This window comes from Chrysemys picta, chromosome 5 (assembly GCF_011386835.1).
Source record: "Chrysemys picta bellii isolate R12L10 chromosome 5, ASM1138683v2, whole genome shotgun sequence".
Classification (NCBI taxonomy): Eukaryota; Metazoa; Chordata; order Testudines; family Emydidae; genus Chrysemys; species Chrysemys picta.
Genome location: NC_088795.1, coordinates 128595604 through 128616282, shown reverse-complemented (window position 1 = coordinate 128616282; position 20679 = coordinate 128595604). Strand labels below are relative to the sequence as shown.

Sequence of the window (20679 nt, the reverse complement as noted above, 5' to 3'; positions counted from 1 at the left end):
CAGATTAATTAGCATGTAACAGAGATATTGATGAATTTCAGTAGTACCTGTAGTGATAGCGTTGTTTTAAACCAGGCAGGTTTCTCTTTTTTTTGTTTTGCAAAAATTCTCTCTTGTTTTACATAATTCAACTTTGGAAGCAGTACCGGCTGGTGGAATGTACATTTATAGCCCTTGCAAACTCTCATTTGTTTAGAGGTTGTTGGGTCTACGGCTATAACACCATTGCATGTAATTTTGCTAGATCTAGCAAGCTAAGCAGAATTTGCTCTGGTCAGTTCTTGGATAGGAGACTTCCAAGGAAATCATAGGTTCTGTGTGAAATGATGTGTCTACTATTAGAACCAGAATTTAGCTGATTGTGAACTCCAAATGTATATCACATGCTGCAGCCAGTTGCCTGAAGGGGTCAAAAAAGAAATCCCTCCCTACGTACGTATTCTGTGGTTTTTATATTTGTTTGCTCCTTCTGCTGAACCATCAGAGATGGCCATGACTGGACATCAGATAGGGTGGGTAGGTACTCTGAGGCAGGACAGGGAATTTTCTTTCTCAGATGTTTGGCTGGTGTATCTAGCTCACATGCTCAGAGTTAGCAGTCACATAGATTAAGAAGCAGATTCTGTCCTCAGTTACACCAGCATTTATGCAGAGTAACTCCTCTGGTATAATGGAAGGCAGAATCTGCTTTCATATCGTTTTAGTCAGCAGACACCACCAAATGAGATCTTTTCCAGAATCTCCAGCAATCATGTGGGAGACGGGAGGTTAAGGGCCTGATTCTTATTTCACAGTAGCATAAATGAGGAATAACTCACTGAAGTCAATGGAGTTAAAATTATATAAACCAGTGCTGTAAGTGAGTTCAGAATTAGGTTCTAAATGTTAAATTAATCTAGGATCGTCATACTTCTTTCTCTTGGAATTGTGTAACATTACTCCACATCTCTGTAAATACCCACCCATAGTACATGTAATATAACATACACTCAAAGAGGCTAAATTAAGGCTTAATTCTGGCATTTCCTAACTTTAGAGTGCTTGACTTTGCAAACTTAATAATGCTCTTTTAAGATAATTTGTGTGTATGTAAGTGTAATTTCCTAGTTTTTTTTTTTTTTTTTTTAAAACAGATGAAAAAACAAAGTCCACGTCGTATCATATTGACACCTACATAGGTCATCAGCAAAGTTGGAACCTTTAGATCACCTGCACAGACCTCTTCCACGTGAGCTAATGGAGTAACTGATAGCAGTAGTAGGCTGTCCTCCTCTGTGTGGCCCAACACTAGAGGAGGATAAGATGCACACTTTGCCAGTGGGTTTCACAGATATTTGCTGACAGCGGAGGAATGGTGAGACTCAGGAATTATGGATTCCTTTCCAAGCTGTGGAAGGGAGTGTGGGCACAGACTTTTCTGCCTGTTTTCCCCAATCTGGACCCCTTTCTGCCCTATTCCCTGTCTCTTCCCCAACTCTAGCTTCTCACCTCAGTTCCATTCTCCTTGCCTGCCCAGTTCCAGTCTTCACTCCTCATGCTTCTCATCAGATTTCTAATCTCCTTACTCACAGTCCTAGTCTCCCCTTCCAAGCCCACTGTCGGGACTCCCAGTCTCCTCCTCACACCAAGTCCTGACAGGTTCTTTTTCTTAAGTATGAGTGAGTGTACAGTCTTTGAAGAAATTCTGTATTGCTGGTTTATGTTGTAGATTCCTTTGAGGGAGCTGTTGCAAAAAGCAAGCAAGTTGGCTTTCTGCCTTATGCTACGTCTACACTACGAGCTAGGGTGTGATTCCCAGCGCACGTACACGTACTTGTGCTAGCTCTCATCGAGTGAGTGTGAGTATAAACAGTAATGTAGCTGTGGTAGCATGGGCAGTGGAGTCTTGGCTTACCCATGCTGTGTTGAAACCGGTGGGTACATACTCAGCAGTGCTAGCTTGTGTCATTGCTTGCCGCTACCCGTGCTACTGTGGCTAAGCTACTGTGACGAACTGGGACTGTTCTTACTGTGGTGTGTGAATGCTGACAGGGGAGTGTGGCTAGGATAGTCTGCATTGGGGGATGGTAGACTGCCCGGGGGGAGAATACCTGAGCGTGTAACATGAGAACCCAGGAAGGGGTTGGAGGCCAGGTGACACCTTGGCCCGGGAAACTGAACAAAGGCTGTGGGAGGGGTCGCTGAAGGAGAGTGCTGGAAGCGGGCTGGAGAGATGGCTGGGAGGCAGAGATGGCTCTGACCCCCCAAAGGGGGGTGGGCTGGGATGCCCTGGGACCCCAAGCTGGACCTAACTGAGGGGGGCCCTGTTGTCTGTGCCTGCAAGACCTGTCTTGGACTGTATTCCTGTCATCCAAATAAACCTTCTGCTTTACTGGCTGGCTGAGAGTCATGGTGAATCGCAGGAAGCCGGGGGTGCAGGGCCCTGAGTTCCCCAATACCCCGTGACAGCTACTATTTATATTGATGCTAGCTTGATGAGAGCAAGCATGAGCATGTGCACATACGCTGGTAGTGACACTCTTAGCTCACAGCGTAGACATAGCCTTAGTCTATCTAACTAGAGCCGATTCTTGGTGCAGCGTGTTGGTGCATGGTGCTTCCGAGGGGGATTTCGGCTGAGACTTCTGAAAGAGCGGATGTCCTACATGCCATTTGCGTCCCTCTTTGCCTGAGGACTGGTGTATATAGTGTTAATAAACAAATCACACCAAGAAAGTATCTGGATTCCATGGTACTGCTTTCTCTTCCAATCGGAAACTGACCTGAAAACCCCAATATCTGATACTGCTCGGGAGAAGGCAGACTGTATTTTCTAAGAAGCACTGCAAAAGGATAAAGGTGCTTGTATCTGAATTCAGCAATTCTTTTGGCCAAAAGAACTTGTTTTGTAATAAAGGTACCTTAGGGTTCCCCTCCATAGACTCTGTTTTGCTGATATTGGGCCTCAAGGAAGAGCCTACTCTTTTGTGAAATATTCCTACCAAAGATCTTAGGAATTTTGAAGCTGTCATCCTGTAATACCCTGGCTTTAGCCCTTTTGAGAAACCACATGATTTTCCAGGGAGGGTGAAGCCAGCTTGCTGGTTTAAAGCTGCAACATCTCACTGAAAAAATGCTGCTGATTTCACAGTCATGCGAGCGCCTGACTGGTAAACGTGTGGGCTGCCTGTCGATGTTTGTTTTTTCACCAGTTTGGCTGCACCGTGGCCCCCTCTGAATATGAAGCTCGAAGATCTTTTGAAAGGCCAGAAAAATCTGCTGATGGCTCTCACAGCTGATTTGAGCCACAGTGTCTGCTTGGCTGAGCAGAAAGATGACATAGCAGCAAAAATGTTATTGTAAAGAAAAAGAAAACACCCGTTAAGCTCTTGCCATTGTTTGAATCCTCTGTTCGGATGCCAGCGTCTGCACATTGAATAACACAGAGGTACCAAATTTTAATCTTTCCCCTGCTTCTAGCAGGTGTTGTGTTCTGCTGTGAATAAATAGGAAGAGATGCACAAATCACAGTCTAGCCTTTAGTAATCCTGCTGGCTACCAAAAGGCAACTTGTAGTAGCTCTCCTAGTGAATGGTTTAACAAGGTTTTCTGCTATAAGAGTAATTTACTAGATATTTTTCCTTATAGCTCTTGAAGGTAGGATATTGGATGAGATCGCTGGTGCCTTGAGTCGTGGCATTGAGCTATTTCAGCGTTGGGATGTCCAGATTGGCCCTGTTAAATCCTGAGGCATTGTAGGGTAGATATGTCTAAATGCCTGTCCTTTTGGCTAGAATCTGTTTTTTATCACAGATGCAACAGTGAAAAATCTCAGCCTCTGTAAGGGCCAGATTTGAAGGCTTATTTTTTGGAGTGGAAACGGTTTATGTAAGGAGAGCAAAGCTAACTTCAGAGCCTGCCACTGTAGAGAAATCTGATGGTGAATGGTTGTGCATACCTGAATATCACCCCTGCTACAGCAAAGCATAACCTGCTGGCGTTGAGCCCAGTCATGCTCCTATTAAAGTCAGTGAGACAGACCTTCAGCTGGTATAAATCACTGTCGCTCCAGTGAAGTCTGAGATACTTGCTGTTGACTGGATTGAAGCAGAATTGGGCCCATTATGAGATCATGGGAGCTTCTTACAACTTTCTGATTTTGTCATTTGTTAAAATCCCAGAGAAACCCTTTGAGGCTGCACTTTGGGGGCTATGGCTATGGTTAGGACTTACTTTATTCTTTCAGTTTACCAGAGCATATAATTAAAGGGACACTGATTGCATTGTATTCCCGTGGGCTTGTGCGTGCATGTGCACACCTCTGATGTCTGCTGGATGGAATCAGAACTGCTCAGCTGTGTGTCTGAGGCCCTTTTCTGTTAGCAGCTGCATGCAATATTCCTGTAGCTCAAATGGAGGGTGCCTTGTGCTATTGGTGCAGGAGGATCTGAGTTCAATATCTGGTGTCACAGTGAATTTCTGAGCAGTTGTGGTGTGCAGCATGAAGTCTATCATAGAATCATAGAATATCAGGGTCGGAAGGGACCTCAGGAGGTCATCTGGTCCACAACCCCCTGCTCAAAGCAGGACCAATCCCCAACTAAATCATCCCCGCCAGGGCGTTGTTAAGCCTGACCTTAAAAACCTCTAAGGAAGGAGATTCCACCACCTCCCGAAGCCAATGATTCATTTTGATATATACACACATACACCCTTGTGACATGTCAAGCAACCCAGCTGGGCAAGGATGATGCATCTCAGAAGAGCAGATCTGATGTATAAAGGACAACAATTGGTACCTCTAAGTGTTAAATTTAGAGGGCACTCGGGAGGCGCACAGATTGTCTTAGAGGCTCACTATACCGATCCTATTCAAGATAATCAGTTTTATCCAGCCTCTAATCTAACTGCTGGGATTTGGGGTGGACTGATTGAGGCGGAATGTAAATTAGGATAGTTTATTTGTCCAGAGCTTTTGCTTTCAAGAGTAGAAGAATTGACTGAGAGTCAATGAATTTTATATCTGCTGGGAATCTAGTGAACACTAGTCATTTAAATGTGGTCACAAGACTCCTTTCTTGCAGCAAGAAGCAATAGGCATTGGTGAAAACTCACTGATGTTTGGTCACTGAACAGTTTAGAGCTCTCAAAAGTGAGGGCTTTAGATTGTTACAATGTTAGTGATCACACTTAATAATATGGTTCCATTATCACTTTTCACCAAAAACTGTAGTAGCAATTGGACATCTCCCTTAATGAATTCCAGTGAAAATGAGGTAGGATCAGAGGCTAAAATAGGGAAAGAACAAGTTAAAAATTACTTAGCCAAGTTAGATGTCTTCAAGTCACCAGGGCCTGATGAAATACATCCTTGAATATTCGAGGAGCTGACTGAGAAGATAGCTGAGCCATTAGCGATTATCTTCAAAAAAGTTATGGGAGAGAGTCCAGAGGACTGAAAAAGGGCAAAAATAGTGCCAATCTATAAAAAGGGGAATGAGGACAACCCCGGGGAATTACAGCTTAACTTCTGTATCGGGAAAGATAATGGAGCAAATAATTAATCAATCAATTTGCAGACACTTATAAGATAATAAGGTGATAAGTAACAGTCAGCATGGATTTGTCAAGAACAAATCATGTCAAACCAACTTAATAGCTTTCTTTGACAGGGTCACAAGCCTTGTGGATGGGGGGAAGCGGTAGACATGGTATCTCTTGACTTTTTAGTAAGGCTTTTGATACTGTCTCGCATGACCTTTTCATAAACAAACTAGGGAAATACAACCTATATGGAGCTACTATAAGGTGGGTGCATAACTGATTGGAAAACCGTTCCCAGAGAGTAGTTATCAGTGGTTCACAGTCATGCTGGAAGGGCATATCGAGTGAGGTCCCCCAGGGATAGTGCTGGGTCCAATTCTGTTCTATATCTTCATCAATGATTTAGATAATGGCACAGAGAGTACACTCATAAAGTTTGCGGATGATACCAAGCTGGGAGGAGTTGCAAGTGCTTTGGAGGGTAGGATTAAAATTCAAATGATCTGGCCAAACTGGAGAAATGGTCTGAAGAAAATAGGATGAAGTTCAATAAGGACAAATGCAAAATACTCCACTTAGGAAGGAACAATCGGTTGCACGCATACATAATGGAAAATGACTGCCTAGGAAGGAATACCGCAGAAAGGGATCTGGGGGTCATAGTGGATTAGAAGCTAAATATGAGCCAATAGTTGCAAAAAAAGCAAACATCATTCTGGGATGTATTAGCAGGAGTGTTGTAAGCAAGACACGAGAAGTAATCCTTCCGCTCTGCTCCACACTGATTAGGCCTCAACTGGAATATCGTGTCCAGTTCTGTACACCACATTTCAGGAAAAATGTGGACAAATTGGAGAAAGTCCAGAAAAGAGCAACAAAAATGATTAAAGATCTAGAACACATGATCTATGAAGGAAGACTGAAAAAACGTGGTTTGTTTAGTCTGGAGAAGACAGGGCATACATGATAACAGTTTTCAAGAACAGAAAAGGTTGTTACAGGGAGGAGGAAGAAAAATTGTTCTCCCTAACCTCTGAGGATAGGAAAAGAAACAATGGGCTTAAACTGCAGCCAGGACAGTTTAGGTTGGACATTAGGAAAAACTTCCTCTCGAGGTCCCTTCCAGTCCTATGATGATATGATTTAGCATTATTTTAAAAAGGTTATTAATGGGTTAATAGCTATTATAGCCATGTTATAGATGAGAGGTTTGTGTTTATAGAGGGCTATAAGTAGAACTTGCCAGAGGATAACAACCCTGTTTTGTGGCATCTTTTTGAGGTTTCAAAATTATTCATTTTGCAGAGGAATGGAAACAAAACTTTTCATTCGGTTTTGTGAAATGTAATTTTTTTCAAAACGGCTGCTTTTGGATCAAAACCTGAGCTTTACAAGAGAGGGAGAAATGAGTCAAAATGACCAGAGAGCCCAAGGACTCAAAAGGCTTCCCGAAGAAAACTTCGGCAAAATCAGCTTGCCAAAAAATGTTGCAACTTAGACAAAAAGGCATATCTCGATGAAATACCGTTTTGTTAAACTGGTTTTAGTGATGAGCACTAAACTTGTTGGCCTGTTGGACTGCAGAACAATCTCTATAGTGGATTATCCATTTAATAAAACATTTACTAATAATGTATTAAACCTTTAAAGCTATTTATAAATGGAACCTTAATGTAAATCGTGACCAGACTGGCGCGAAGAGTTTGGCTGTGTATGCGTAATACAGTGTGGATAATAGAGGAAGTCTCCCAAGAGGAAGAAATCCCAGAAAACGTTCTTCCTGTAAGCAAACATTTACACCATGAACAAAGCCTTCTGAAACAATAAAGAGTCGCAACACAAGTGTAATCTGATTACAGCAATTACCTCCAAGGTAAACCTCTATTCCTGCTTTTGGCTGGATTTGTCCTGGGCTGGCAAACCCTAAGGAGGCAGCGTTTTGCAGGTTAACACAGTCCTCCTTGCTTACAGTTCGCAAAGCTTCCTGGATCAGAACCCCATGTTACAAATCAAGCTTTAAGTGAACTGGTAGCCATTTCTCCCCATAAAATAGAATTGCTAGGCTGGGCAGCTGGCTTTTTGGTTCTGGATTGTTGTTGTTGTTTTTTTTAGCTGCCCTTGCTGATTTTGTTGTCAGGTCATGCTAACCTGACTTTACATATACATATGTTTTTGCTCCAGTATACTTTGGGCTGGTTCCTCAGCTACTGTTAGTCGGCATAGCGTCATTGAGATCAATAGAGCTATGCCAGGTCACCCCAGCTGAGGATCTGGCCCATTCTGTTTAGAAGTCACCTAGGACTAGGGTGACCAGACAGCAAATGTGAAAAATCGGGTCAGGAAATGGGGGGTAATAGGAGCCTATATAAGAAAAAGACCCAAAAATCGGGACTGTCCCTATAAAATCGGGACATCTGGTCACCCTACCTAGGACTTAGGAGGCAGTTTCGAAAGGCATAGGAAGTTTTTTACTTTCGGGCACGAACAGAGCTAACAATTTTACAGCAAAACCCTGCTTTGCTCAGTGGATCTGTTTTTTGTTTTCCTTACTGGATCTACCCTGTGGGTGCTAAGTTCTGCCCTGACCTGCACTCTGCATAACCCCACTCATTTCACCGGGCTTGCATAAGCTGTAAGTCACAGCAGAATTTGGTTGCGAAGATCTGCAGTCCCTATAAGTGGAGAACCTAGAGGTCCACTACATATAGGGCACCTGATTCTTCGCAGCCTTGTGTGATGATAATACCACCTAGCTCCTTTGTAGCACTTTTCGTCAGTAGATCTCAAAGCACTTTACAGAGTAGGCAAATCCCATTGTCCTCGTTTTACAGATAGAGAAACCAAGGCATAGAGAGGTGAAATTATATGCCCAAGCCCATCCAGCAGGCAAGTAGTAGAACTGGGAATAGAACCTGGCTCTTCGGAGCACTGTTGTAGTGGGCTAGCCATTAGACCAAAGTTTATATCCACCTTGCACACTTCTAATTAGCTGTAGGGATGCAAGGCACTGATGAATCAAGCCACTGGGGACCAGGCTGTTGGGGTGAAGATCTGCCGGGTAGAATTCTATACTTATTTTGTGACTTGGAAGCAAGTATTGTGGCATCATCATAGGTGTGGGATGCATGAATTCTTTTGTGTGCCAATAGTCAGCACACAGAGTAACATCCAAAGAGGACAGTTATCTATTTTTCACTGAAAAATCATGTAATTGTAAGGGGAAATGTCATGCCCCATCTCTTGAAATCCAATATGAAGCAGTTGGTTTCTCTGTGTCATACATTCATGTTACACAACTCCATGTGTGGCCGCTCCCTGTAATTAACCTGAGCAGTTACTTTCCTTTTCTAATTGGTAGGAAGTGGCTCATGACATCTGTTTCAGCCCCAAGGCTCCTTGAGCTGTTTCCAGTTTTTCGTTCAAAGAAAAGGGAATATGAAGATGTGTAACAATTAGCAAATTTGATTCATGGCTCTGGAAACAGTGTCTTCAGTTTGCTTGAGACTTAATAAAAGTATATACATGGATCAAACCTTTTAAAGTGAAGCAAAGGGAGAAGTGAATGCTTACATCTGGTTAAAGACACACTGTGCACTTTAACTTCATTCAGACACCCTCATGTCTTTCTCTTTACACCTTAGATTAATAAACAAAAAGAATTTTAATTTGCTTTCTACCATTTGTGCTGCAGATAGTGTTATCCCTCCCCCATTCATACCTGCATCTTGTATCTGACCTTTAGCTAAGACCTTGATATTGCAGTGAGCTCTACATAGGTGCAGGGATTGACTCACACGACGATCATTATGTGACCCAAGCTTAGGACTCTAAGCATTTGGGGGCAAGAACTGTCCTTGATAGATTCATAGATTTTACGGCCATAAGGGGCCACTATGATCATCCGCTCTCACCTCCTGCATAACCAGGCCAGAGAACCTCATTGTAATTTTTTTTAAATAGGTATCCAGACTTTGACTTTCCAGCATGTCTGTATAGTACCTAGTGCAGTGAAGCCCTGACCTGTGTGTGTGTGTGTGTGTGTGTGTGTGTGTGTGTGTGTGTATGGGTAATACGGTAGAGAAAAGAGAATGACAGGGATTCTATGAAAGATGCAGGGTGGGAAGTGCCTGAGTGACTTAGGAGCACCAGAACTGTTGATTTTCAATGGGACTTGTGGTGGTAAGTCACTCAGGTGCTTTTGAAAATCCCACATTTCTTAGGCAGTAAAATGATTGGTAATCATAATAACATTTGCATTCTGCCCAGCTTGGATAGTTAAACTAGATGGGCTGGTCCCACTGACCTTCATATCTGTGTATGATGCTTGTGGTGTTTTAGACTTGTTATAAATATATTACAAAAATGATTCATTCCTCGGGGAATTGTCTTGGGGGCCTATGTGAATGATAATGTGTATGAGATAATCAAAACCCCTTGACTGGTTGGTTGGTCGGTCAGACTCCCTCAGGGCATTACACAGAAGTCTAATCAAATGCTGGAGCTGCTGCCCTCAATTCTGCTTATAGGAGTTCTGCCCAGGAATGGAGAGCAGTGTGCAGCTGTCTGCACGCAGTCCTACATTGGGGACCATGGGGACACACCTCCACAGAGAAGTTCCTAGAGGCACTGGGCCTATTTCTCCACTGCTTTGCTCCACTGTGTAATCGTTCACATCTGCGTCCAGTGGGGAGGATGCAGCGTTGTCTGCCCCTTTCAGCCCACGGAGCTGCTGTGGTCAGTGCAGAGCCCATCCACACTTCTTTTGCAGAGACTGGTGGGAGCACTACCCCTGCAAAGTCCTTGGGCTCCCTCAGAATGAGAACTGCCATGGCACCTAGCATGGGGCGGACAGGGCAGAGAGGATCATTGCATTCTGTCCTTTGTGCACTTGGGCAACACATTAGTGCACAGGACACTTAACATCTACAGGTTCCCATGTGAGGGCCAGACCCAATCTGCGTATGAGCAGTGTATATGGCAAAGTGCCATGTGGCCCCAAGACTCATCGGTTCCAAGGCCAGAAGGGAACATGGTGATCATCTTGTCTAATCTCCTGTACAGCACAGGCCATAGAACTTCCCCGGTATTTTTGGGGGGCGGGAGAGGGGAGAACAATATATTGCCCTCTGTTAATAAATAAGGGGGCTTGTGTGTATACAATATAGGAGTTGCATATATGGGATGACTAGATCTGGGCCTGGCCGGTACGTATACAGCAGTGGATTATAAGACCATCTGTAAATAAATAATGGGAACTCTTTGTGTGTATAGAAATGGTGGGTCTGGCAGAGCAATATAGGCATATGTACATATATAGCCATGACATATATCAGTGCTTCTCAAAGTGGTGGTCCGGCTGCCAGTCCGCGACAAGTTTCCTCATAAGAGCGTCAAATAGGATAATATGGCACCAGTCCCTGGCACATTGGGAAAAAAAAATTGCCGGTCCCACACATCAGATAGCTTGAGAAGCACTGACATATATGGCTCTCGGTTAATAACGAATGGGGATTTTGTGCTTGACTCCTGCACATGGTATTGACAGTATACCACGCTCCTCAGAGTCGTGAGAGGCTTTGTTCTGTGCATACCCAATGTATAAAGGGCTGGTGAGAGCAGTGCAAATCCATTTTTCTGGAGTAGGACATGGTTTTATTTCAGTTGTCAAAAATTTTTTTTCATGGGTGTCTGACCAGGGATGATAGTTGCCTAACGTTTTGGAGAAGAAAAAAAAAAAGAGTAGTGTGCCTGAGGGGGGAACAGTAAAAACGAAGCTGACTGGTAGTTGTTTGCAATTGACCTGTGACAGCTTTGGCAGTTTAAAGTCCTGACCTGCCTAAGTGTGTATTTGTTGATCGCAAATTCTCAGTGCAGTTATTCTGTCACTTCAGGCAGTTTAGCCAGCCTCTTACTGTCAGAGTGCTGTTTGTAGGCATGGCTGGGAATGGCTGGAAAATATACCCCAGACACTTATCAAGTCACCCAGCTCTGGTTACATTACACTGGCATTCTCTTAGGGTGAAATTCTCTTCCCAGGCCTTCCCCATGCTGACTGAACATAACAATCACACTTACATAGTGCCTTTCCTCAGAGGAGCTCAGATTGCTTTACAGACATTGATCAACTTAATGTCACAATGCCACTGTGAGGTAGGGAGGTATTCCTATTTTATAGGCAGGGAAACAAAACCACCAAGGGGTTAAGGCCCAGACTGTCAAACTTGGGTGTTTAAATCTAAGTTTAGTCACCTAAATAAGTGGCTTGATTTTCAGAGGTGCTGATCTTGTGTAAGTACCATAAACTTTAATGGCTCTTCCACGGAGAGGGTAAGAGACTACTATTGCTACTAGCTAATGGAGTCACTCCTTTAACTTAAGAGGTAGAGAGGCCTGTGTGTCGTTGCTGAAGACCTTGGGTTCTGTTCCTACTGATGGCCCATAGTTGAGTGCAAAGACATGGTGTCACCAACTTCAAGCAACCAAAAATCATGAGTTAGGCCCCAAAACTCAGGAAATTGGCTTAAGAATGTTATTAGGATCAGTCACCTTCCGAACACCCCCTTTTGTGGGTTGGGGTAGCTCTGCGGCACCCTGCCTCACTTTCCCCTTCTTGGACTCCTCAAATACAAAAGACAGTCACAAGCTATTTTTATTGTTGCATTTTAGAGCAGAGCTGAGCTTCAAGGTCAGGAGATTAAAGCACTGGGAATGCCCTTCTCAAGGACTTTGTGAGATGCTATTACACAAGAATTGCACGTTTGCAGCAATTGGGTCTTGAAACACTGGGCTCTGAATGCAGATGACACAGGTTAAGCCATGTAAACACACTAGAAGTACTATGAAGCTGCATGTAGCAATATTTCTTCTTCGAGTGCTTGCTCATATCCATTCCATTAGGTGTGTGCGCGCCGCGTGCACGATCGTCGGAAGATTTTTACCCTAGCAACACCGGCGGGTCGGCTGTGGAGCCCCCTAGAGTGGCGCCTTCATGGCGCTGAATATATACCCCAGCCGACCCGGCGCCCCCTTAGTTCCTTCTTACCGCCCCTGACGGTCGTTGGAACTGTGGAGCGCTGCTTAGCTGTTCTCCACTCTCCCTAGCTTACTTCATTATTCGTAGTTATAGTTATAGTTATAGTCCTAGTGTTGTAGTTTTAAAAGTTGTCTAGTTGTTTTAATAGTTCAGGGGATTAAGGGGGTCGTCTCCCCCTTTCTCCCCCGGCCGCGGGGCCGGGCTCATGCCCAACGCTCCCGGCTTCAAGCTGTGCGCCTCCTGCGCTAAGCCTATGCCCACGAGCGACCCGCACGACTCCTGTCTGAAGTGCCTGGGAGAGTCCCATCAAACAGATAAGTGCAAGATCTGTAAGGCCTTCAGACCAAGGACCAAGAAGGAGCGGGACTTTCGGCTCCGGCAACTCCTGATGGAGGCGGCACTTACTCCGGACGCTCCATCCACAAGTCAAGCCCCGGCACCTTGCGCCTCGGTGCGCAGTGCCCCGGCGGCACCGGCCATGACGACCACGCGAGTGGCGTCAGATGAGCCTTCCCGGCACCGGACCTCGTCGGCACCGCAAGCACGGCAAGTGCCTCGGCGCCGGTCATTATCCCCAGGGCATAAGAAAGCCCATAAGACGGGGACTTCCGTGCCGAAGACGCTGGCTCCCCCAGTGCCGGGGGTAGAGCCGCGTACGCCGGTGGAGCACCGGAAACAGGTGCCTCCAGCACCGTCGACTCCGGCGCCGAGGCCGTTGAGTCCGGTGCAGACGGCGTCTCCACCGAGGCCGGCGGTGATACAGTGCCTCCCGTCGACGCCAGAGACCTTCGCGGCGGCGAGAGACTTAATAGCTCTCACGGAGCCGGCACCGCCTCAACCACCGGCACCGACGGCACCGTTGACTCGCCCGGTCCAGTCGAGGGGGAAACCTGCCTTGATGCGCCCTCCATCACAAGGGCTGGAACCTCGGCACCGATCCAGGTCCCGAAGCAGGTCCCCACGCCGCTCGCAGTCCCGGCACCGAGTATCGTCTCGGCACCGGTCGTACTCGCGGCCAAGATCTTCTTCGCGGCACCGCTCTACGTCTCGGCACCGCTATGATCGTCGGCACCGATCAACGTCGAGACGTAGTTCTCGGCACCGCCACGGTCGACGCTCGACGTCGAGGGGCCGCTCCCGGCACCGGGCATACTCCAGGTCCTCGTCGAGGTCCAGATCCGACTCCCGGCACCGACGAGGTCATCGGCACCGGTCGCGGTCCCGGCACTGATCGCCGGCACCGCGCAGAGATAGGTCATCTCCAGACCGGCACCGTGCGGCACCACAGCCCACGGGGCTCGTTTCATCTCTCTCGGCACCGCCATGGCCGTCAAGATCGGTGTCTCGCTCCTCGGAGGACCTGTCGAGATCGGCATATCCCCCTCAAGGGCAAGCCGAGGAACGAAACTTGGGCCATTGGCAGGAGATGGCAGAGGACCACTCTCATGGACCATCTCACTGGTCGTTTTGGACCCCGTGGGCGTACCATCAGGCGCAAGGGGCTCCAATAGCTTCGACCTCTCGCTCGGGTCACTCCGTTAGAAGGGCCCCGGAGTCCACCATCTCTCGGCCTCCGCCAGGGGGCATGGAGGCTTCAGTGTCCACACCACCCGACACCATGGACCCAAGTGCAGGTGATGCCCCGGCCCAAGAGCAGGGGGATCAGGACCCCCCCTTGGATCCAGTGCCACCGGAGGCATCCTCTTCCTCCTCTCCGGATGAGGCAGTGGCGGGCACTTCCTGTACGGGTCCCCCTCCGATAGATCTTCGGGCTCACCAGGATCTCCTGCGTAGGATGGCCCGTAATATGGACCTACAGGTGGAGGAGATAGTGGAGGTTCACGACCCGATCGTGAATATCCTTGGAGCAGATGCCCCATCGAGGGTGGCGTTACCTCTGATCCGCACGATCCAAACAAATGCGGATACGATATGGCAAACTCCTGCCTCCATTCCACCCACAGCGAGAGGGGTGGAAAGAAAATACTTTGTCCCGTCGAAGGACTGTGGGTACTTGTATACCCACCCCCAACCGTGTTCACTGGTGGTGGAATCAGTGAATGCACGAGAGCGCCACGGCCAGCAGGCTGCAGCGCCTAAATCAAAAGAGGCTAAGCGGCTCGATCTGTTTGGCCGCAAGGTTTACTCAGCCGGAGGGCTACAACTTAGGGCGGCGAACCAACAGGCGCTACTGAGCCGCTACAATTTCAACTCCTGGAACTCTATGGGGAAGTTTAAGGAGTTGATTCCCCAAGAGTCCAGGGAGGAGTTTGGAGCCATGGTAGAGGAGGGCAAGAAGGTGGCTCGGACCTCCTTGCAAGCCTCCTTGGACATTGCAGACTCAGCGGCGAGGACCCTGGCTTCGGGTATCGCTATGCGCAGGATCTCCTGGCTTCAGGTTTCGGGTTTGCCTCCGGAGCTGCAGCAAACCCTACAAGATCTGCCTTTTGAGGGTCATGGATTGTTCTCGGATAAGACGGACTCTCGCCTGCAGAGCCTCAAGGACTCGAGAACAATCATGCGCTCCCTGGGGATGCATGTTGTGGGCCCCCAGCGCAGGCCGTTTAGGCCGCAGCCTCAGCGCTTCTACCCCCCCCCGCCTCGTCAGAGACAGGACTCGGCCCGGAGGCGAGGGCGAGGTGGTAGAAGAAGGTGGACCGGCCCTCAACCTGGCCAGAACCAGGGACCACCTAGACCACCTTCAGGCCCCAGGCAGAACTTTTGAAGGTGCGGTCGAGGACGGCGCCCCACTCATCCCCCAGGATCCAGCCCCCTCCTTTCGGGATCGCCTCTCCCACTTCCACCGTGCTTGGTCCCTTATAACTTCGGACCGTTGGGTCCTCCGCACGGTGGAGAGGGGATACGCTATCCAGTTTCTTCATTTCCCCCCTCCTCCCCCCCTTCCCCGTCCCTCTTCAGGGACCCTTCTCACGAGCAACTTCTTATACAGGAAGTCTCTACGCTCCTCGCCATGGGGGCTATAGAGGAGGTTCCAGTGGATTTAAGGGGCAGGGGATTCTATTCCCGTTACTTCCTCATCCCCAAGTCCAAAGGAGGTCTGCGACCCATCTTGGACTTGCGCGGACTCAACAAATTCGTAGTAAAGTTGAAGTTCCGCATGGTCTCTCTGGGGGCCATTATCCCTTCCCTCGATCCTGGAGACTGGTTTGCCGCCCTCGACATGAAAGACGCATACTTTCACATTGCTATTTACCCGCCTCACAGACGCTTCCTCCGATTCGTGGTAAACAGGGTGCACTACCAATTTGCAGTCCTTCCCTTCGGCCTATCTTCGGCCCCACGGGTCTTCACGAAATGTATGGCTGTCGTGGCAGCGTACCTTCGTCGGCAAGGGATACAAGTGTTCCCGTACCTAGACGACTGGCTGGTACGCGGTCGCACCAAGGAACAAGTTCGCGATCACGTCCACATAATAGTGCGCACATTCAACAAGTTGGGTATCCTACTCAACAAGGACAAATCCACTCTAGAACCTACCCAGAGAATAGAATTCATCGGTGCGGTTCTAGACTCCAGACGCGCACAAGCCATCCTGCCAGACAATCGCTTTTGCACCATCACGAGCCTCATCCAAGGACTCAAGGCCTTCCCAACTACCACGGTGAGGTCGTGCCTTACCCTGCTGGGTCACATGGCTTCCTGCACGTACGTAACCAGGCATGCCAGACTTCGGCTTCGCCCACTCCAGACCTGGGTGTCATCAATATACCGCCCACATCGGGACAGCCTGAATATGGTGGTCACAATCCCGAACTCGGTCCTGACCTCCCTCACATGGTGGCTAGATCACAATGTGGTTTGCGAAGGGATGCCGTTTCACGCCCCACAACCCTCTCTGCATCTGGTCACAGACGCTTCATCTCTGGGTTGGGGCGCCCATCTCAACGAGCACCATACCCAGGGCCTGTGGACTGCACCTCAGCTAGCCCTACACATCAATGTTCGGGAACTGATGGCGGTGCGCCTGGCGTGCCAGGCATTTCTCAATCTCCTACGGGGCCGCTGTGTGTTAGTTCTCACCGACAACACCACGGCCATGTTTTACATCAACAAGCAAGGAGGAGCACGTTCGTCAATTCTATGCCAAGAGGCCATTCGCCTGTGGGACTTCTGCATCGCCCACTCAATCCATCTCACGGCATCGTTCCTCCCTGGAGTCCAGAACACTTTAGCGGACCGACTCAGCAGGTCCTTTCAAACGCACGAGTGGTCTATCCGTCCGGACATCATACATTCCGTCTTCCAGAAGTGGGGGTTTCCCCAGATAGACCTGTTTGCATCTCGAGACAACAGGAAGTGCCACGTGTTCTGCTCCCTGCAAGGTCGAGCCCCAGGCTCCCTCTCGGATGCGTTTCTCCTTCCCTGGAAAGACCACCTGTTTTATGCCTTCCCTCCGTTTCCTCTGGTCCACAAGGTACCGCTCAAATTGCGCAGAGACCAGGCACAGGTAATTCTGGTCGCTCCAGCGTGGCCGAGACAACATTGGTACACCACGCTGCTGGAACTCTCGGTTCAGACACCGATCCCGCTTCCGTTGTATCCGGATCTCATCACGCAGAACCACGGCCGGCTGCGTCACCCCGACCTGCAATCACTCCACCTCACGGCGTGGCTGCTCCATGGTTCACCCAGGCAGAGCAACAGTGTTCACACTCTGTCCAACAGATTCTGCTGAACAGTAGGAAGCCTTCAACACGGACCACATACTTGGCCAAGTGGAAGCGGTTCTCCTGTTGGTGCGAACAACGAGCCACGTCCCCATTGCACGCACCTATTCCTCTTATTTTGGAATATCTCCTCTCCCTAAAACAGCAAGGGTTGGCGATATCTTCAATTAGAGTTCACCTGGCCGCTATATCGGCCTTCCATCCAGGGGAACTCGCGTCCTCGGTATTCTCTAACCCGATGGTCGTTAGATTCCTCAAGGGCTTAGACCGGATGTACCCACAACAACGTCAGCCCGTTCCGACGTGGGACCTCAACCTGGTTCTCTCCAAGCTCACAGGTCCTCCATTCGAGCCACTGGCCACCTGTTCACTTCTGTACCTGTCCTGGAAGACAGCCTTCCTCGTAGCCATCACCTCAGCAAGGCGCGTTTCTGAACTCAGGGCGCTTACATCCGAGCCCCCTTACACAGTTTTCCACAAGGATAAAGTGCAGCTTCGTCCACATCCTGCCTTTCTCCCTAAAGTGGTTTCTACATTTCATATCAACCAGGATATATTTCTCCCGGTTTTTCACCCTAAACCACATGCTACTCGCCAGGATCAACGTTTGCATTCCCTGGACGTGCGAAGGGCCCTGGCCTTCTATATTGACCGCACAAAGCACTTTAGAAAGACGACGCAACTCTTCGTTGCAGTGGCCGACCGAATGAAAGGATCACCGGTCTCCTCACAACGCCTATCCTCCTGGATTACGTCTTGCATCCGGACTTGCTACGACCTGGCAGGTGTCTCAGTACCACACCTCACCGCTCACTCCACGAGGGCCCAAGCTTCCTCGACGGCTTTCCTGGCGCAAGTTCCGATCCAGGACATTTGTAGAGCTGCGGTTTGGTCGTCAGTCCACACGTTTACGGCTCACTATGCACTAGTGCAGCAGTCCAGGGACGATGCTGCCTTCGGATCAGCAGTTTTGCACACAGCAATGTCTCACTCCGACCCCACCACCTAAGTTGGGCTTGGGAGTCACCTAATGGAATGGATATGAGCAAGCACTCGAAGAAGAAAAGACGGTTACTCACCGTTGTAACTGTTGTTCTTCGAGATGTGTTGCTCATATCCATTCCAAACCCGCCCCCCGTCCCCACTGTCGGAGTAGCCGGCAAGAAGGAACTGAGGGGGCGCCGGGTCGGCTGGGGTATATATTCAGCGCCATGAAGGCGCCACTCTAGGGGGCTCCACAGCCGACCCGCCGGTGTTGCTAGGGTAAAAATCTTCCGACGATCGTGCACGCGGCGCGCACACACCTAATGGAATGGATATGAGCAACACATCTCGAAGAACAACAGTTACAACGGTGAGTAACCGTCTTTTATATTACAACAGGCTTCATTTTGAAGAGTGGCAGTGTAATCCAGTGTCATTGCAGTACCATTTTCGATGCTTTTTATTAGGGCCGTGCTCATTTTGAGCCATTGAAGGCTCGATTGTAAAGGAGAATAGGCCTTTATCACTCTGAAATCAAACTGTGTAGCTGTTTTAGCGGCCACAGAGCTCGACTGTAGTAGTCTGGACCCTCTGTGGTTGGTAATGAAATTCAGGGAATTCCAGGCACAAGTGCTTCTTCATCTGTCTCTGCTTTTATCTGAATGACTGAAGTAATTTGTGCAGGGGAATGGAAGATCGAGAAGGCCACGCCAGATTGCTCATTGCACAGGGCTCCAGATGCTCACTCACAGTAGGTAATTTAGCAAACTTTTAACTTCCTCTGGCAATGGCATCAATAGATAGGTACAAACCAGAGAGGGAGGGCACTATTCATATTGTGTTTGTCTGTCACCTGATGTGCGTAAAATGATAAGGTGCATCTGGCACAAGGACCCAGTGCATTTCTCCAAAGCTTGCTGTCATGGCAAACTAGCCAGCACCCCTCCGATACAGTTAATTGACTTTACAGATTAAAGAATTAAATTCATTTAATCTTTCATTGGTTTTGCCATGTAGGGAGAAATGTACGTTCGCCTTTTAAAGTCCCGTGTGCGTGAAATCGTATGCATTCTGTGCTTCAAATCACAGTAGTTAGTGGCTATGTCAGTATGCAGTAGCATATAACCACTCCCGTAGGATGAATCTACCTTGCAGATATAAGTACTGTAACTTATACTACAGCTAGTCAGGAATTTTCCAACTAAATGTTTTTGTCAGAAAATGCCGATTCATTGAAACCAAACCTGATGAAACTTCCGATTGGAAACATTTTTTTGAAAAGAAAAGTTGTGACATTATTGAAACATCCTGGTTTGTTTTTGAAATAAAAAGTTTCATTTTCTGGTTCAAAATGACTTTTCGTTTAGAAGTGTTAATTAATTTATACTAAAAAAATTGAAAAATTAAAAAAGGTTGAAATGGAAATGAAACATTATCTAAATGAAACATTTCAGTTGATGCAATTGGAATATTTTTTCTGATGGCTGGTTTGCAAAAAATTTGAGATTTCAACTTTTTGTTCTGATTCGGGATGGGAACAAATTTCAAAATCTTGAAAATTCTCATGGGACAGGAAAACCATTTCCCACCCAGCTGCACTTACTACAACTGGAGCTCCACCACTGGTAACAATGGACTGGATTCCTGATGCAGGTGTTTTTACCAGTGTGTCGTCTAACCCTGCTCTAAGCGAAGTTGGATGATCCAATGGTTAAAACAGCTGAGTTCTGTCTTACATTACAGCCACCGCTGTTACTACCACTGTTTAAGCAGCAGCTCTTTTGAATGGCAGGTCCTATTTTCCTAGTATGTACAAGGCCATAATTATTCTGTTAGTGTGGGTCAGATGACATCATGCTGTTGCAGAATGTAGGCTCTGCATGTGGGGAAAATAGCCATGTATTACAAGATATGGAATAGTCTGTAGATTGTGTAATAGTATGTTTCATTAATATACTACCGTATATCAATGTATTTGGCATTTTGTATAATAAATTATATCAGTACCGCTTTCATAGAATATGAGAACAAATAGACCGTGCATACATATATAGACCGTACACATATGGTAGTCATGTCCATGTGATAATTTGCAGAGCCATGTGATATAAAACATGAATATATATGTCTGTGTATATCATATAAGAAGTTGCAGTAACATTTTGTTATGTATAAATACGGTCTTTAAAAACTTTCCAAAATTGCATATAATTTGTATAATTATTTAAATAATTCCTCTCCCCGCTCTCTAGTCACAGTATCGATAATAACCATATTTCTATAGCAGTAGCTGTTTGCCAGGCACTTCCAGTGTCACAGGCTGGTACCAGTTCAAACTCTAGTTATAACAAAGAGGCTGACCACTAAACGCTAATTTTCAAGTTGTAGTAGCAATCGCTTTCAGAAGCTGGCTATACTTCTAGCATCTACTAGTGATTCCTTGCTGGGACA

The 20679-nt window shown here is 47.4% G+C and overlaps 1 protein-coding gene across 5 annotated transcripts in view; it reads left to right on the top strand.

Moving 5' to 3' along the window:
• Window positions 1-20679, top strand: part of FGFRL1 (fibroblast growth factor receptor like 1) — a 246704-nt gene that overhangs the window by 75696 nt on the left and 150329 nt on the right. Inside the window, exon 3 of one of the 5 annotated variants that reach the window (XM_065597216.1) lies at window positions 1134-1228. The exons of the other annotated variants lie outside the window; for them this stretch is intronic. The gene's annotated coding sequence lies outside the window, so the exon portion shown is untranslated. The remainder of the gene's footprint in view (window positions 1-1133; window positions 1229-20679) is intronic. 5 annotated transcript variants of the gene reach the window in all.